Source organism: Staurois parvus, unplaced genomic scaffold (assembly GCF_062004578.1).
Source record: "Staurois parvus isolate SC_StPar_1 unplaced genomic scaffold, SC_StPar_1.0 ptg000618l, whole genome shotgun sequence".
Classification (NCBI taxonomy): Eukaryota; Metazoa; Chordata; class Amphibia; order Anura; family Ranidae; genus Staurois; species Staurois parvus.
The window spans coordinates 2,882,111-2,898,418 of record NW_028318414.1 but is presented as its reverse complement, the minus strand read 5'-3'; the positions used below and the strand labels follow the sequence as shown (position 1 = coordinate 2,898,418).

Genomic DNA, 16,308 nt, shown 5'->3' with positions numbered 1-16,308 from the left:
GGGAGCTGGTACCTACTCCCCCCACCACCCCAAAAAGTGCCAAAAAGGGAAGAGGAAGGATGGAGGAGGGCATAAAGCAAAACTTCCCCTTTATGGTGAAGTTCTGCTTTAAAATGGCCAAATTAGGATTCTAATCTGATCCGTTATTGCGAGTACAGCATTTGCCAGAATCATTATTGGGATGAATAACTAAAGGAAAATAGACTGTGCACTTTACAAGTGCAGTTGCACTTGCAAAGTTGAAGTGGTAAACTTCCACTTTGTAAAGAATACCCAATCAGGTGAAAAGAAAATAAAAAAACTGCATTTTTGCTTGCACATGATTGGATTATGGAAATCAGCAGAGCATTAAAGTGGGACTCTACTCACAGCATGCATTCTGCTGAATCAGGACCGAAATACAAATAACGGGGGAGATCAGAAAAGAGATTTTCAATGCAAAACTTTTATTACATGGAACATTCATTGTAGTTTATAACTCTAGATGGCCTTTGTGTGAGAGGGGGAAGAACATTCCGTAATCACTGCTATACGCTACTACAGGTTCTCTTTACATCAGGACCTGGCTACAAATTGGGTGTCTGGTGCAGGAGATCAGCTATTTTTTAGATCAGGATCCCTCTCAGCTTTAATACATACTGTAATAGATTATATACAGAGATCTATACAGCTCTAGCATTTAAAATGCAGAGCAGAGTGTATGGTGTCGCTTGTCTGATCTCCCCCTTGCAGTTGTCACTCTCTCTGGATCATCCTATCATAGCAGTAAAATAAAAGCCAGATTTTTATGGAGTGCCATCTAGCACCTCTCATCTGGAAACATAAACATGTACAACTCACATGTCTTCCTGCTCTAATCTGTCCGCCTGCAGCCCATGCTGCACCCCTACCCTCTCCCAGAATCCTCCACTGCAGGCTACCGTATTCCACCGCTTACTGCAGCACTCACCCAGCTCAGCTACCGTGCTGTCTAGAATACACGGTCTTTGTTCTCATTTCTGTCTCTGCATACAAAAAAAAAAAGACTTCAGGAAGTTTATATGTACAGACTGGAAGAGAGAAGGGACATGACTGAAGCCCCTAAATACATCAAGGGGTGGAATGATATGCAGAAGAGCAGGATTTTCAGTATGAAGCCAAGATCAAGAACGCAGGACATGACCTCAAACTAGCAGGAGGAAAGTTCCAAACTGCCTCATGCACCTCGGGCAGAAAAAACACCTCTTTTACAAGCCTTTAGAATTTATTTTTTCAGTCTGTCAATGCCGCTGTATGTTAGTTGATGTGTCTCTGCACATATAGGTGTTCAAAGGTGTTTTAGAAGCGCAGCATTGCAGGCTGAAAATAAAGAAAACCCCATCACCATCATGTTCAGGAGAGGAGTGTTTGGGCAGAAAAAATATATGAATGTGCATAAATGCACGTTAATGCTAGACGCAATTAGACGCGTTTGAACAATAATGCAACAAAAACAATATATCCAGAGTTTGCATGTGCTCCCTGTGCCTGTGTGGGTTTCCTCCGGGTACTCTGGTTTCTTCCCATGCTCAAAGACATGCTTGTAGGTTAATTGGCTCCTGTCTAAATTGGCCCAAGTATGTGTATGTATGAATGTGAGTTAGGGACTTTAGATTGTATGCCCCTTAAAGGTTAGGGACTGATGTAAATGTATAATATATATATGTAAACCGCTGTTTAAACTGACGGTGCTATAGAAGTACCTGAGATAAAAAAAATATACCTATGTTCAAATTCCAATATTTATTTCAGGTACTTCTATAGCGCCATCAATTTACGCAGCGCTTTACATACATATATTGTACATTCACATCAGTCCCTAACCCTCAAGGGGTGTACAATCTAAGGTCCCTAACTCACATTCATACATACACATACTAGGACCAAATTAGACAGGATCCAATTAACCTACCAGCATGTCTTTGGAGAGTGGGAGGAAACCCGTGCGGGCTGCGTTTTCAGAAGAAGACTTCTCTGCGTGTCACGGGCACGGGAGTCCATTCAAATGAATGGGATTTCGTGCCCGTGCAAATTGCGGCCCACACAGCTGCATATATGTGAACCAGGGCTTAGCCACTGTGCTGCCCAATAGCTTGTAGATGCATTTATCTATCAGGTCCTAAAGGAGTGTAGCCACATATTAACACTAGAACTCCTGGAGGAACCCTGTGAACACTGCTAATTATCCTTTCCAGCAAATGTTGCAATAAACAATAGGGATTTTTAGTTCACACATTGCAATACATGTTTAGGCTGGCCAACTGCATCAAACTAATGGCTCTATGGCCAGTTGACACATTCAGCTTAAACATATATTGCAACATGTGTGAGCTAAAAATCCCGATTGTTTATTGCAACATTTGCTGGAAAGGGTAGTTGGCATTGTGCAGAGGGTTCCTCCAGGTTTTTTTGAGCAATAATACATTCTAATGGGCAGAATAAATTAATAGTTGGCTAATTTATTTATTTATTTATTTCAGGTACTTATATAGTACTGTCAATTTACGCAGCACTTTACATATATATATTATACATTCACATCAGTCCCTAACCCTCAAGGGGTGTACAATCTAAGGTCCCTAACTTACATTCATACATACACATACTAGGGCCAATTTAGACAGGATCCAATTAATCTACCAGCGTGTCTTTGGAGTGTGGGAGGAAACCAGAGTACCCAGAGGAAACCCACACAGGCACAGGGAGAACATGCAAACTCCAGGCAGGTGGTGCCGTAGTAGGGATTTGAACCAACGACCCTAGTGCTGCCAGGCGGAAGTGCTAACCATTTAGCCACTGTACTGCCCCAGAAGACATTAATGCCAAACGCGCATAAATGCGTGGGCAAAGAGCGGCTTTTATGACATTTTTTTAAAGCAGATTTTCTCCTGCCAGGAAAAAAAGGCATTTAGAGGAGCTGATCCACTGCTCAGTGTACACTAGGCCTTATTTTACTAAAATTGGTTGATGCTTGGAATAGACTGCCAACAGAGACAATGAGTTAGTCAACAGTAAGTGGATTCAGAGATGCTTGGGACAAACGTAGATCTACACCGAACAGCCAAAACTTTATGACCGCTAACAGGTTAAGTGAATAACATTGATTATTTTTTTACAATGGGATCTGAAACTCAGTGGAATATATTAAACAGCAAGTAAACATGTCCCTGAAGTTGGTGTGTTGAAAACAGAAAAAATGGGCATGACAGTTTGTTGTGTATGGGTGCTGCGTAGCTGCAGACTTGTCAGGGTGCCCATGCTGACCCATGTCCGAAGTCAAAAGCTCTACAATGGGCTAGCAAGCATCACAACTAGACAAGAGTAAGGCTACGTTCACACTAGCATTGTGTGCAGGCGGCAGAGAGGCGTTTATGGAAGCTTCCCTAACGCCTCGGACTATTCTGCACATTGCAGCACATGGTGCTGCAAAACGAATGCCTCTGGTCGAGTCAGGAGGCGTTGAAGCCTCCTATTCTAGTCTATGGTGCCGCTCCGCAAACGCCCAGCCGGCATTTGCGGTGCGGTTGCAACGTGGTTGCGGGGCGTTTACGGAGCAGTAACACCATTCAAACTTCATTATTGGCGTTTGTGGGGCGTTTTTAACCCTTGGCAAATGCCTAGCAACCACCGCTAAACCGCGCATGCGGCGTTTGCCGAGTGTTAAAAAACGCTCCGCAAACTCCGGACCAACACTTGCCAAACGCTATAGGGGCGTTTGGCAAGCGTTGGTAAAACAGTCAAGTGTGAACGAGCCCTTATGGAAAAACGTGGCCTGATCTAATGAATAATGTTCTTTTAAAACAAGTCAATAGCCTGATGCATATGTGTCGTTTAACTGGGGCAGAGATGGCATCAGGATGCACTAAGGGAAGAAGCAAAACCAATGGAGGCAGCGGGATGCGTCATGCAACATTCTCCTGGGAAACCTTGTGTCCTGCCATTCATGTGGATTTTACTTGACACATAACACCTATCTAAACAGTGTTACTGAGCAAGTATTATCATTATTATACAGGATTTATATAGCGCCAACAGTTTGCGCAGCACTTTAAAATTTGGGGGGAAACAGTACAGTCACAATACAATTGAATACAGGAGGAATCAGAGGGCCCTGCTCTTACAATTTAAAAGGGGGGGGGGGGGGGGGTTCAAAGTACATCCAGAAACGGTATTCCCAGATAGCACTGGCCTCTTTCAGCAGAATAATGAGCTCTCCCACACTTCAAAAATGGTTCATTAATGGTTTGAGGAACACAACAACCAGTTTGAGGTGTAGACTTGGCCTCCAGATCTCAAACCATCAAAAATCTGAAAACAGGTCTAATCCATGGAGGCCCCACCTCACAATTTACAGGATTTAAAGGATCTGCTACTGACAAGCTTGGTGCAGATACTACAGCATACCTTTACCCTAGGTACACATCTAAGCATTTTCCGCAGCGTTTTGCAGAAACACACTACAGTCCATTTAACAGGGTTTATTATGGGACATATTCACATCTCTGCTTTTTTACCCGGTGTGTTTTTTGGAAAGGGTCAGGAATTTTTTTTTAACGCATAAAGTTGCATTTTTGGTTCTATAGACTTCAATGGAAACACTGCAGAAAAGCATATAGTGCGTTTTTGATGTGTTTCATGTTTTAAATCTGCCTAGAAACAAGAAGAAAAATAAAGTAAAAAAACCCACGAAACGCATCACAAACACGGCAAAAACGCAACGCAACATGAACTGCAGAAAAGGATCAAACGCAAACCGCATAGCTGTGAACCTAGCCTTAGAGTTCTAATGCAGTCCATGCCTCGATCGGTCAGGGCTGTTTTGGTGGCAAAAAGGGGACCTACTCAGTATTAGGTGGGTGGTTATAAATTTATGGTTGATCGGTGGCAGTTCACTTTATTTTTCTGCTGTCACTCTGCTATGTTTCTGTCGGCAACAATTGGCATTTTATTAGCAGTATTTTTCTAACACTGACATCTCCACTATTATTCCCTTACTGTAATATTTTTGTTGCACAAATGACTGGGTAGGGAGAGGGCAGGAAAAGGGTCAATTTAGAAGAAAGAAGTATTTTTCTGTATTTATTACCAACACATCTTTTACATAGTTAGTCCTAGATATTTACTCCAAAATAATACTGACAAGGTACTCTGACTGCAAAGATAGCACATAAGGCTTCATTTACACGGATGGGAATCAGCAATTCTTGCCGGAGGAGAAACTAGCTGCACACACACAGTGGAGTTGATTTGCTAACAGCAAATTCACTGTTTTTCCTTGCAAGGGAATTTTCTATTAGGTTAGCAAAACTGGGTAATCTCTTCTGACTTCCATCATCCAATCCTGTGCAAGGAAAAATACAATTTTTCCTTGCATGTCATTGGTTATTCCTTGCAAAGTAAAATTTCGACACATTCACTGATCTAAGGAAAAATTCCCTTGCATGGTGAAATTTCTTTTTCAAAGAGAACAGCCTGTTTGCCTTTAATACATCAACCCTGGTGTTTGTAAATAGCCACGACATGCAGATTTGTACCATGTACAAAACAATGGCCGGCCACAGCTCATGTGAGCTGTTGTACGCTTTTTGGGACTCTGACCAACCCTGAATGCAGACAGTATCCAGGGATGGTATTTCTGGTTACATACAAACTGACCTCATTTAATTATCCAATTTGTGTGCAGCCATAGAACAGAATGTTGCTGCGTCCAGAGGCAGTGTGTAGCCACCACTGAACGCAGCAGCCTATACACCCTCATTAACCTGCCTGAATGAAGCCAAAGAGTACCAGAATAGTGTAGCTCAAGCAGGTGTTCACAATGTATACAAAAGAAACACTGATGGTATGTTGAGCCTGCGTGGTCAGAAATTAGTATAGCACGCTTTAATTATCATAAATAATTCAGATTAACATTTTCTGCATGTGTATATTTCTGAAAAGTATGATCTCCCATCCTGTATACTAACTGCAAGTCAGTGACTCACTAGCTAGTAAACTAGGATGAAGATGGCAGCCTTGAAGCTACGCGTTTAAAGCTGAACTTCATTTTTTAATATGCTGTTTAATATGCTGCACTGGAGTAAGGCTGCTTTCACACTGAGGAGCTTTTGAAGCGTTTTTGCGTTAAAAAAAGCCTGAAAAGCTCAAGAAAACTGCTTCCTTGTGTATGTGAATGTACATCTATGTATGTTTTCACACTCAGGCGTTGCGCTTGCGATGCAGTGTAAAAACTCCTGCTTGTAGCATCTTTGAGGCATGTTCCCATTGAAATCAATGGTAACCGCCTCAAAAACAATCCAAAAACGCTTAAAACCGCTCCAAAAACGCACCGCACATGTGGAAAGGTCTGACTGTTTCAGATGTCAGCGGGGTTCCCCACTGACACCTGAATGTAACAGAAAGAATTGCTGGCAATTAAAAAATAAAAACGGCGTGGGGTCCCCCCCTGCATCCATACCTTCGGGTCTGGTATGGATTTTGAGGGAAACCCCTATGCCAAAAAAAAAAAAATGGCGTGGCCCCCCCCCCCCAAAATCCATATCAGACCCTTATCCAAGCATGCAGCCTGGCAGGTCAGGCAAGGGGGAGGGACGAACCATGCCAGGCCCATGTCCCCATCCCCTTGCCTGACCTGCCAGGCTGCATGCTCAGATAAGGGGGCTGGTATGGTTTTTCGGGGGACCCCATGCCATTTTCTTTTTTTAGGCGTAGGGGTTCCCCTCAAAATCCATGCCAGACCCGAAGGGCTTGGTATGGATGGAGGAGGGGACCCCACGCCGTGTTTTAATTATTTTTCAATTGCCGGCAATTGTTTCTTTTACATTCAGCTGTCAGTGGGGAACCCAAATTAGCCAGTTTCCCACTGCTTTAGATGTAGAATGGGTTAAGCAAAGCTGGATAAATCCTACTTGAATGTCATAGGCAAGCAATGAGGTCATTGTTTTGACTTCATTGCATGCCACACATCAATCAAGAAAGGTTCTGCAAAAATATTTCTGTTTTTCTTCCTATTTTCCAGATCTGTTTGCAAGAAAAGCAAGGCAGAAGAGGCTGATCAGTACATCATGTCGATTTTGTAGAAAAAGAAACGGAGTCACAAAAAAGCCTCAGGATTTTATGTAATTATCTGCAGCAGGCTTTAGAATACGGCATTTAATGTGAACCAGTCAGCCATATTAATAATTGATATGTATAAGGCTATTATATATTTTTTTTAAATTTGGAAAAGTGAGCCACATTTTATTTCAATGTAGGAGGCATGTACAGTTCTCTTTATTCCTGCATTGTGTCTTATGACTATTCCAGTAATTGTATAATATTTACATTGCTATTTTCTATATTTTACATTTCTACTTTTTTATTATATTTAATTCGTGTCCTGAGGATACAAACAAATGACAGAGGTATGGGGTGCAGGTGTAAATTGTTTGTAAATACCAACATTAGAAGCTACTCATCATGAACCCCACCCTGTGCTCACTAGTGCAAAGCCTTTAGCTTGCTAGAATTACCTAGAATGGAATGTGCTAGTTAATTTGCCACCTACTGTGCTAAGTAGTATGCATTTGAGGAGAAGAAAAACAATGAAGGAAGGGCTTAATTAGAGGATAGGTACACTCAAAAGTGAAAAATCAGTGATGGCTGGCTGCTGGCACATTAAAGCAACTGCTGATTGCCTGTATACCTGTGGAGCTTCTTGGGTGATATATGCTGGTTGCAGCCCATCTATAGCTCCATTGTTATTGTGATCATAGTATTTTTTGACTTTGGGTCAAAGGCTGCGATCATGTTCCTCAAGTGAAGGGCCTGTTATGGTTTGGGAGGAAGTGGGGCATGCTCATCGCCACGTCTTTTTCTGTCCAATCAGTCTGCATACCTGGATAAGGGTCCTTTATAAATTTTTAGAAGGACCCTATAATGAGTTTTAAGACTTTAAGAAACACATTGTTTACAAGAATTCATACCAGGCCCTTATCCTGGCATGCAGCATGGCTGGCCAGCAAAGGGGAGGGGGAACATTAGTTCCCTCCCTCCTGAACCATACCAGGCCTCATGCTCTCAACACTGGAAGGATACCTTGCAGGGGTAGGGGATGGTAAAGCCCAACCCCACCCCTCAAGATATCTTGAGGAGGACAAGGGTCTCATCCCCACATCCTGTCCTCTAAAGGGATCTGCGGATAGGCTCAAGAATGGGTTACATAGTACCACTTGTCACAAACAAATTTGAAAAAATGTAACTAGTACGTAAAAACACAGACCAAGTAAAAATACAAGTAAAGAAACAATGTCATCTGATGTACTTTAAAATTTGCACCACTTACCCCTACAGATCTCTTGCAGAATTTATTGGCAAACTTCAGAGGTGGACAGAAGAGGGTAACATAATAAGGAAATCAAAATACATTTTGGGGATTGGTGCTTTTTGTACCATTGCTGCCTTAGGCACTGATCCATTGCTAACAAAACCCTGCCTGAACTCCCAGATACAAAGCACCTATTAAAGTGTTTGTAAACCCTTACATATACCCACAGAAGTCACTAGCCTAGTGATACACAGGAATCTGCAGACCCTCTCCTCTACATCTATTCAACATCCAGAATTCACACAGCATTTCTGAGCTTCAGAAGGCAAGGGGTGGAGATCTGATGTCACACATTGCACAGCATAGAGCAGAGAGTTAAGTGTAATCTGATACCTGAGTGGAGGAAATGGACAGACCCCTCCTCTACACAGGTCATAGGGAAACATGCACAGCTGAGACTGTCAATTACCTGCTGTAAGCTGGCAGAGCACTGGGCTGTCTCCTGGGAGTGTCTGATGTTAGCAGAGACCAGGGTTTCTCATCCAGGGTGCCAAGGAACCCTAGTGTTCCTTTACAAGTTGCTAGGGGTTCCTTGAACTATGAGCAATTTCTGCCTCTCAGAAAAGAAACTGACACCAGTTATCTTTTTAGCCATCTGTAATGGGGTCATTCTTCCCAGTGATAACCAGTGTAAGGAGCATTCTTCCCACTGACTATGGCATTAATTTATCATGAGTTGTAGATATAGTAATTTTTAGCAGGGGTTCCCTGAGACCAGAAAGTTATTTCAAGGGTTCCTCTGTGTTGAAAAGGTTGAGAAAAGCTGGCATAGACTGTCAGAAATGACTTATGCAGACAGCAGAGGAAAGAGAGAAGATAAATAAATTACAACTGCTTTGGATAGAGGCAAGTACACACTATAGAGGGATATGCTTTGTTCATTTTAAGGTTTACAACCACTTTAGGCTTCACTGTGGACCAGGTGGATTGTTCCAGAACTAGTTTGAGATTTGGGAGTCATTGAGAATTGTTGGAAGTTGCATGTGCAGGGCTGTTCAATTAGAATTCCTTTAATGTCGATTTTAGCATTGAAATCAATGGGTTTTTTTGTAAGAAGTATAAAAACCCAATTATTTAAATCCCAATATAATGTCACACATGGGTTCCTACTGCTGTGTGGTCATTGGATAGGAGTTCATATGCAGATGTCAGCAGAAAAACCTTCCGTAAAAAATCAGTTTCAGCCTTTGGCTGGTAAGTCAGGACCTGTAATTCCACAGTAGCTGATTTCATGGAGACCCAGAGGTTGTGTATGGAGAGGGTCATAGGTTGCCTAAATATGTTTTAAATGTTCATGTATTTCTACAGTTTGTGTGTAACCCCAAACCAGTCTGATTTATAGTGGTTGTAGGGTAGGTCTTTGAAAAGCATAGCTAATTCCATTTCTGACTGGCACCGTGCCTCTATTTAAAGCAATTTAGGATAGCGTTCCCTGCCAAGAAGCTGATGCTAATTGCCCTTACAGCTTTGTCTACCATGACTCCTGTTTATAAGTGTGACTATAGTGTCAGCCCGGTGACAGCATGTCTTAGAGCTGTTAGGAAGTCAGCGGTATTCTGATGTTTAGCCCTGGAAATTACTCTATCCAGACCTGTATGGTTTAAACACATTGAGACAGTACCTTTTCATTTTTTAGAATATATGCCTTCCTAAAGCTCAACCTTTTTTTTGTATTGGACAAAATAGAGAAGAATTCAAATTTCTGTCAAGTTCTTATTTATGTGACCCCCATTGTGGGGGATTTTCCCTCACTTCCTGTGCCTACAGTGTCCATCCAAGAAAACGAGGTCCAGTTGACACCTGGAAGACCCAGAAAACAATAACATCTTTGGAAGACTTAACTGCTGTACCAAAAAAAAAATGTGTTTTTCTCCGTGTCTTCATTGGAGAGATGTTCTGTCTCTTCTGGTCCTGACAAAATAGAAAACTCCCATATAGAGACACGAGAATAAAAATCTGACAGGCACTCTTCCCAATTTTCTCTAAAACACAAAAAGGCCTCATGAACTCCGGACATTTTTGCTATCTCTTCTAAATGCCTGTCCTCCTAGCAGCGGTGTTTTGACAGAAAAAACAATTGATGCTTATAAACGCATGTAACACATTTAGGCATGTTTATATATGTCGAGTATTTTTTCTGCCAAAACACAGAGTTCTAGCGTGCGCTGTAAGTGAGTTTTTTTTCTGTCTTCTAAATACCTTTACCTCTAAATGTATCTAAACACCTATGTGTGCATTGACATCATCAGACACCCCTCAAAACAGTGTCAAAAATGTGGACGTGGACATTTTTACAGCTGCTGTTTTTAGCTTTTGGTGAATTTTCTATGGTCAGTAAACTCCCCAGCATGTTATCCTATGAGTCCATGCACACATATGCTTTAATTAGCATTTTTTGGCTGGAAAAAAAAACAGAACTAGAGTTTTTTAGCTGTAAAAATGCTCTTACGTTGGTAAATGGGGTAAAACGCAACAAACCAGCGTTTTTAAGCTTTTTTTTTTAGCCCAAATAATTTTTTGTGTAGAAAACGCTAACACTGAAAAAAAAGCAGCTAAACGCAGCAAAACGTGGCTAAACGGTAATGCAAAAACACTTGTATAGCTAATGCTACCGGCATTTTTAAAATGCCCAGTGTACATGAGGACTAAAAGGTTTTGGCTGGGATTTTAAACTTCAGTTCCAGCCATCTGGATAGAATGGGGAAGGAATAAAAGCTGAGTTACTTTTTGGTGCTGTCTGTGTCTTCCTTATTCCATTCATTTCTTGAGTATCACAGGGATAAAAACAGAGAAAAGTCTCCCCAGTGGGGACACAGACAGAAATAGAAACATTTGTAAAGTTCTAATCCGTTCCAAACATATTTTTAACTGGAAAATAAGTATAGATGGAGTTGGAGTTTAATAACACTGGAATTCATTTCACCAACTTAGCCAATAATATGTCAAAATGAACACCTGCCTTTGAGGGATAAGAAAGTAGACTTGCTATAATCAGATTTGTAAGATTTTGTTTAGGCTGGACTTCTTTTTTTGGGGCAGTTCATACTAGAATGTGGTGTGGGAAAGATGTACTCCGTGTGCGTTTCCCATACCGCACGTGACCATGATGCGAGACACAATTGTTAATGGCACTCCAAACATTATCGTGCAAATGCAGCATTTTTGTGTACACCAAACCGCAAGGTATCGCAGAACTGTGCAATTTGATGTGGATCAATACAAAAAAGTAGTGCACTATTTTTTCTGCATTCTGGTATGTTTGGCAGCCCATTGAAACAAACAAGCCCTTAATATGTCTGAATTTAAAGAAAAACTATTGTTAAAATATGTTTCATTATATGTAATTCCTCAGCGGACCAAACGCTATATGCGCTTGTCTTTTCTGATTGGTGGCCCCATGTGCTGGCTGTAGCTTCATTCCCTTTGGGTGTTCCTGTGAAGGAAGGCACAGAGTCCTACCCCTCTCTAAGCTGAGTGATCTGTCACTATTATGAATGAACAATCAGCCTCACTTGTTCATTTCTAAAAGTAATCACCCAGAGATCTGGCTCTGCGTAAGTATGTGCTGATGCTTATATGTGTAAAAGCAGCTGCAGACACATTAAGCAGAGCCGTAGCTCTGAGTGATCTCTTACTATTGTAAATGAACGAGCAGCACTTCATTCATAATACTGACAGATAACAGAGCTGCGGCTCTGTGTGTCTATCAGGGGCTGCTTTTACATATGCATATACACAGCTCAGCTGATAAATCACATAGTACTGTAGCACTGTGATCTTTCACTTATGAATGAACAATCAGCAATGTTGGACTGGTGCAGTGCATAAACACAGCCCAACAATGCTGATCGCTCACTCATAAAACTTTAGATGCAGCCGCCGATTTACACACAGCACCACAGGCTGTAGGATTTGCTTTTGTGAATAGCAAAGCTCATCTCCAGAACATCTAATTCTGAAGAGACCAGAGCTCTCAACCACCAGTCCATTGTCTTTCTAGCAGTGTTCATTGTTGGACGGGGGGGACGGACCTGTTTGACCAGCTTGGATGGGAGAGACCTGTTTGACTATGCTGCGGGGGGGGGGGGGGTGTTTGGGGTACCTGTTTGATCATGATGGACAGGGGGGGACTGTTTGACCATGCTACTTAGAAACTATGGGATGTTCTTCTTTAAAGGGATGGTTCACCTTTAGGGACATTTCCACTGAAGCATTTCCACATAAGTACTGAAGCATCCTAAGCACAATACAATACATTATTCAACTTTAAAAAAAAAAGTGCTTCTCTGTTTTCCCATATGTTGCCTGTTCCTAACCGCTCCCCCCTTTTTATCTGCCTAAGCCCTCATGCACAGTTGACATTTTGATAACGCTGGTAATGTTAGCTGTGTAAAATCACGTTAAAAGCGTGAGTTTTTCAGCTTTTTTTTAGCATTTTTGCATTTGCGTTTAGCGGCGTTTTGCCGCATCTAGCAGTGTTTTCCGTGTTTTTCCGCATTTGCAGTTTTTAGAATTTTTTTGCCCAAAAAATATTTTTTTTGGTCAAAAAAAGTCCAAAAACGCCGGTTGGTGGTGTTTTACCGCGTTTTGCCACGTTTTTCAGCATTAGAGCATTTTTACAGCTAAAAAACTCCTCTAGAAACCCACCAGTCCTGGGTTTTGTTTTCCAGCCAAAAAACATCCCAGCCAAACAACGATGATTACAGTCTATGTGTGCATGGAAACTTAGGAACATGCTGGGGGGTTAACTAGCTGTAGAAAAAAACGTAAAAAGCCAAAAACAGCCGCTGTAAAAACGTCCAGTGTGCATGAGTACTAAATGACAGGATGTTACATGCATGTTCCCAACACTGAAGGGTCAAGCCTGCTGGCTTGCTCAAAGGCAACGCATGCACAGTGAGCAATCTCTCTCTTCCTGATGTCAGCCAGTGTAGCTGCAGAGGAAGAGACTGTGCACTGCTTATGCACAGCCTTTGAACAGTGTTGGGAACGCCTTGTCTTCCTTCTCTTAACTATTATTATTTATTTGCAATAGTTAACAAATATAAGATAAAAAGAGAACAGTGATGATGAACTGTAGTAGGCATGAGAATGATGAATAGATGGGCATTGCAGTTCATACTATCACAGTCACAAAGTTATAAAAGAAGTTGCCCAGTGACTCAACCTACTACCAGTTACCCATAGTCCATAATCCATTTTCCCCTACAATAATATAGGGAATGAGATTAATGGAATCCTGGGCACTACCCCTGCCACTGTAGCCTGAGCAGATTAAAGGCTAAATTCACCTCTTGGGGAAAACATAATAACCACTTGCCCTCCAGAGGATTTACCCCCCTTCCTGACCAGGCCATCTTTTGCGTTACTGCGCTGCGTTACTTTAACTGACAATTGCGTGGTCATGCAATGCTGCAGCCAAATGAAATTTACGTCCTTTTCCACACAAATAGAGCTTTTTTGTTGGTGGTATTTGATCTCTTGTGCATTTTTTATTTTTTGTGCTATAAACAAAAAAAGACTGACAATTTTGAGAAAAAAACAATATTTTTGACTTTTTGCTATTAAACTATTATGTCCAATAAAAAATGTAAATAAAATAATACATTTAGGGCAAAATGTATTCTGCAACATGTCTTTGCTAAAAAAAATCCCAATACGTGTAAATTAATTGGTTTACGTGAAAGTTATAGAGTTTACAAATGGAGGTATATATACTGGAATTTTTTCTTTACTAGTAATGGCGGCAATCAGCGACCTATTGCTGGACTGCGCGACTACGGCAGGCATTCTGACACTGGGGGGAACTGACTTGGTGTCACTGACATCCCCAGTGACACCAATACAGTGATCAGTGCTAATAAAAAGCACTGACACTATACTAATGACACTGGGCAGAAAGGGGTTAACATCTGGGGCGATCAGAGGGTTAACTGTGTGCTGTATGGGTTGTACTATGGGGCTGTGTCTGTGCTTTCCACTGTAAGCACACTGCTTTGTATGGCTCTGCATAATCACTATTCTTCTGCCCATTCATTCACTACCAACAATTGTTTGTTTATGTAACGGTAGCCCATAACAGTATTGCCACAGAACTAAATAGACACGGGTTCACATATGTGTGGTGCGGTATATTGCATGTGATTCGCACAGAAACTACACCGCATTCTTGTGCAAATCACATGCGATTTGTGTGCAGTGCGATGGGAGCCATATATTTTGTATGGCTCTATTCGCACCTGTACCAAAAACATGCAGGACCCTTTTCTGCACTAAAATCAGATCACATAGGTATTCACACCTATGAGATCTGATTTTGCACATCGCATCGCGTTTTGCGGACCGCTTTCGTGGTGTTGTTACTTAACATACACACCCGCAACAGTTCGCATGAACGGGGTGCGATTCTGATGCGGTGTGGAATTTGCACAGAAAACGCTGCAAATTCCACCCCGCATCAGTGCAGTTGCTTTATATCTGAGGGAAGCTCTGAAATGAGGCGAAGCTCTGCTGATTTCTTTCATCCAATCATGTGCAAGCAAAGATGCTGGGTTTTTTTCCTCGCTTGTTCCCCTCAGATCTAGAGCAGCTGCACTTTCACGTGCACACGGAGTGCACTTGCTTTGCACAGCCTATATACCTTTAGTAAATCAACCCCTAAGGGTACAATTTATAAGCTAAGAACTTTGCCAGAAAAATCAACCTGCAGAACTTTTTCTTTATTCATTTTTAATTGACAAATTGTGCATGTCCATTTTTCAAGGCTTACATACAATTTGTATGCGCAATTCCTGCACCTGGAAGCATTGGATCCAAATTATTTGTTGTGTCCTTTTTAAAAATACTGTACAGTATCATTTTAGCAGAGAAAGTTTTTTTTTCACCAGTTATAGAATGATTTTTGTGTAGATTGTAGAGAAGATCATTCACAAGTCTGGCAACCACAGTTTTGTAATTATGGGAACTAAGAGTGTCTCAACCCAAAACCCAAAATGTTATATATTGAATCTTACAGTCCTTAGATAAAATGACTGCTCTAGTTTTCTTCTTTTATGTTTTTTACCTTTATTTTTGCCTGGTGATCTGGCTAGTAACATGCTTCCTGACTTAGGGTGGCTACGTTCAGTCCTCACCTCTATCTGCGGAGGAGCAACATCGCCACCCTTGGACAGCAGCATTGTCAACCTGTGGAATGGTTAAAAGGATTTAGATGGACTTTACATAAGTAACTAAGAATAAAATAGAACTCAAGCTAACACTCTTTTTACAAAAAATAGGTTTTGTTTCCGTTGGAGATAAAAGTTTTAACTAAATCAATAAAAGTTGACCATTGTAAGCACCTTTGACAGTTATGGTTCGTCTCAACCTTCTAACTTCAGCTTTTGATGGACAGCTTGGTCTGTTAAAGTAAGGTGAAAATTAACAGACTTTCAGGCTTGATCTTGAGGTTATAAAACTGTGCTGTGTTGGGGGGGGGGGGTCTCAAAAAACTAAGATGGCTGTGTTCGTTCTGCTGACAGACTCATACATGTCAGTATGAAGTATAGACTCGTGCATGCGCAAAACAATGCGTGCACACAGGTGCAGTTTCTGGTACCAGACGGACTATTTAAAGTAGGCTCTTACTGTCTGTCAATGCTGACTGGTCTTTAGCTATTTCCTTGGGTCCTGCTGTATCCCGTGTGTTATCCATTACTGACCCGACTTGCCATTGACCTGCTCTTGGATGCTGTTTATGCTTCTGTTCATCAGTTTCTGATCCTGGCTTCTTCCTGACCTTGTCCCTTTCTGATGTTTCAGTACCTCATCGCTTGCTCGTTGCTGACCCTGGCTATTACCTTGACTACGCTTCCGGCTCCAGTTCAGGTCTATAGTCCTGCCAAGTGCTTGTCATGGCTATCTATTATATCCGCTCCAGTTGTCAC

At 41.6% G+C, this 16,308-nt stretch overlaps 1 protein-coding gene across 2 annotated transcripts in view; it reads right to left on the bottom strand.

The window, feature by feature from the left end:
• ATG10 (autophagy related 10) overlaps window positions 1-903 on the bottom strand; it is a 224,877-nt gene extending 223,974 nt beyond the window's left edge. For both annotated transcript variants that reach the window (XM_089693233.1, XM_089693234.1), the window contains exon 1: window positions 841-903. The gene's annotated coding sequence lies outside the window, so the exon portion shown is untranslated. The remainder of the gene's footprint in view (window positions 1-840) is intronic.
• Between the last annotated feature and the right edge of the window lie 15,405 nt (window positions 904-16,308).